Raw genomic sequence first — 2,615 nt, forward strand, 5'->3', positions numbered from 1 at the left:
GGGCTGCAGCCGCCGCTGCCTCGGCCGAACCGAGCCCCCGGCGGCGGCGGCGGCGGCGGCACTCACCCATAGTACGGATGCTGTGCAAACTGCACATGCTCGCGTCTGACAGGCGCGCTGCCTCCGGCCCCGCTTAACTCCTTGCTCGCCCGCGCTCGCCCGCCGGGTCCGCTGCCCCGCCGACCCCGCCGCCTCCCGCCTCCGGGAGTCGGCCGCACCCCGAGCGCCTGAAAGTACGCCCTCCGCCCAGGTCGTGGCGCAGGTGGCTGCAGTGCAGAGCTCCTCGGCCCTCCCTGCCCCTGCCTCCCCGCCTGCAGCTGAGTTGTCCGCAGGAGTCCCGGGGGAGAGGACTGGCCCGGGCCCCTCACCTCCCAGCTTGTAGGAGTTGCGGGCACTGCGCGTACAACGCCCGCTGCGGGCATCCTGCAGGTCTCGGCCACCTGAGGGCCACGGACCACGTGGTGTTGCAGACCCACTATGTGCCAGCATTGTGTTCCGTGCAGTCCATTCATTGAATCAGTCCTGCAAGGTCATTTTTATTGCCCCCATTTTTAAGATGGAGAAACTGAGGCTTTGCCTAAGGCAAGGTCTGAAGCTCCAAGGCCCACGATTGGTTTATACTGAAAAGATTAAACGCAGGTTGTTCTTTCTGAGGTCAGTCTAGATTTCTTCTCTTAGGTGAAAAAATAATGGATGTCATCTGGAAAGCCTGGAGATTCAGGAATATGGATCTTGGGAAATGAGTGAGAGGGCCCTGACGTCAGGCAGTTCAGACAGGTCCTAGGTCCTGTAGAGCGACTAAGCAGGGAGTGGGAATGTAATCCAACCCCTAGCCCCACTCCAAGCTGGGTATGTTCTGACACTGAGTATAGCAGCCAAGAGGAAAGGACTTTTTGGTTTGTTTAATTTATAGGTAATGACCCCTGGGGTTGTCCTTTTGTAAACAGTCCATTCTGAGAGGGCAGGTATCCTTTTCTAATTCACACACAGATCTCAGGTGTGCCTAGGCCTGATCTCTCCTAGCCCTCTAACCTGTTTTTCCCACATGCCACAGTGACCAAGAGTTCTCACAGGTCCAGAGCACCACTGAGTCTCCAAAGAAAAGGAACCTGAAGATCCAGCCGGTCTCCCCCAGGCTGGGTGAGAAGCTGGGCTGCTTTCCAACTACCTGAACCTAATCTGATCCTATGTCTTCTAATCTCTTCATGGGGCTGTGGGTCCTCCGTCAACCTCCGGTCCCTAGCCAGGATATTCAAAGGTCAACAAAGGTGTTTCCAACTAGGGATGGGCAATGAGGACAAAGAATTCTAAGGCCATCCCATCCACACCTAGTTCTTACGCTGGCTGAGTCATTCTTTGCAGAAGGAAAGCACTGGGGTTCCATGGGGGCAGGAGCTGTGTTAGATTTCTCAAACCAGTGTAGGAAGTACACAGCCATGCGGTGCCAGTAGCAAGAGCTCTTGGCTCCCCTGCATTAGTTTCCTCCGTAGTAAGTATGTTGTGATGTGGGAATGCAAGCGGGTGCAGCCACTCTGGAAAACAGTATGGAGGTTCCTCAAAAAGTTGAAAATAGAGCTACCCCATGACCTAACAATTGCACTACTGGGTATTTACCCCAAAGATACAAATGTAGTGGTCCATTTGCACCTGCAGCCCAATGTTTATAGCATCGGTGTCCACAATAGCCAAGCTACGGAAAGAGCCCAGATGTCTATCAACAGATGAATGGATAAAGAAGATGTGGTATGTGTATACATAATGGAATATTACACAACCATCAAAAAATGAAATCTTGCCATTTGCAACAATGTGGATGGAACTAGAGGGTATTATACTAAGAGAAATAAGTAAATCAGAGAAAGACAATTATCATATGATCTCACTAATATGTGGAATTTAAGGAACAAGGCAGAGGATCATAGGGGAAGAGAGGAAAAAATGAAACAAGATGAAACCAGACAGGGAGACAAACCATAAGAGACTCTTGATCTTAGGAAACAAACTGAGGGTTGCTGCAGCGGAGGGAGGAGAGGGAATGGGGTAATTGGGTGATGGACATTAAGGAGGGCACGTGATGTAATGAGCACTGGGTGTTATATGCAACTGAGGAATCACTGACCTCTACTTCTGCAACTAATAATACATTATATGTTAATTTAAAAAAATAAGTATGTTGTGATGACCCAACAATATAATCATGTATAGTCCTCAGTATACAGTGAGCCTTCGATAATAGGAGAGTGTTTTCTGCGGGGAGTAAGGCGGGGAGTTGACAGAAGGGATCGGAGCTACAGCAAGGCTCGTGGGCTGTCCCTGAAACGCTATCAGAGAGACAAAACAGCCCCCTCTCAGGAACACCTTAGCAAGAAGGGGCTTCAGTTAGTCTGGCAACAAAGCCCACCTACTGAAGAGGGACCTTCCTTGTGCCCTCTTCCCATCCCTACCTTGTGCCCTCTTGCCACCCAAGCCCAGTTCTCCTACTCGGCTTCTCAGTCTGTGGCTGATAACTGACCCGGCTCCCTCCCTGGCTCTGGGAGGCAGCATTGCACAGAAGAACACAAAATGGGCTGTTAAGGCAGAAGATCTGAATCTCGGGGGACTTATCCTAATGGACA

General features: G+C 51.4%; 1 protein-coding gene across 1 annotated transcript in view; it reads right to left on the reverse strand.

Moving 5' to 3' along the window:
- TMEM229B (transmembrane protein 229B) overlaps nt 1-207 on the reverse strand; it is a 38,570-nt gene extending 38,363 nt beyond the window's left edge. Inside the window, exon 1 of the mRNA XM_034642150.1 lies at nt 67-207. The gene's annotated coding sequence lies outside the window, so the exon portion shown is untranslated. The remainder of the gene's footprint in view (nt 1-66) is intronic.
- Nucleotides 208-2,615: the final 2,408 nt, after the last annotated feature.

The sequence above is a fragment of the Ailuropoda melanoleuca genome, chromosome 14 (genome assembly GCF_002007445.2).
Source record: "Ailuropoda melanoleuca isolate Jingjing chromosome 14, ASM200744v2, whole genome shotgun sequence".
Classification (NCBI taxonomy): domain Eukaryota; kingdom Metazoa; phylum Chordata; class Mammalia; order Carnivora; family Ursidae; genus Ailuropoda; species Ailuropoda melanoleuca.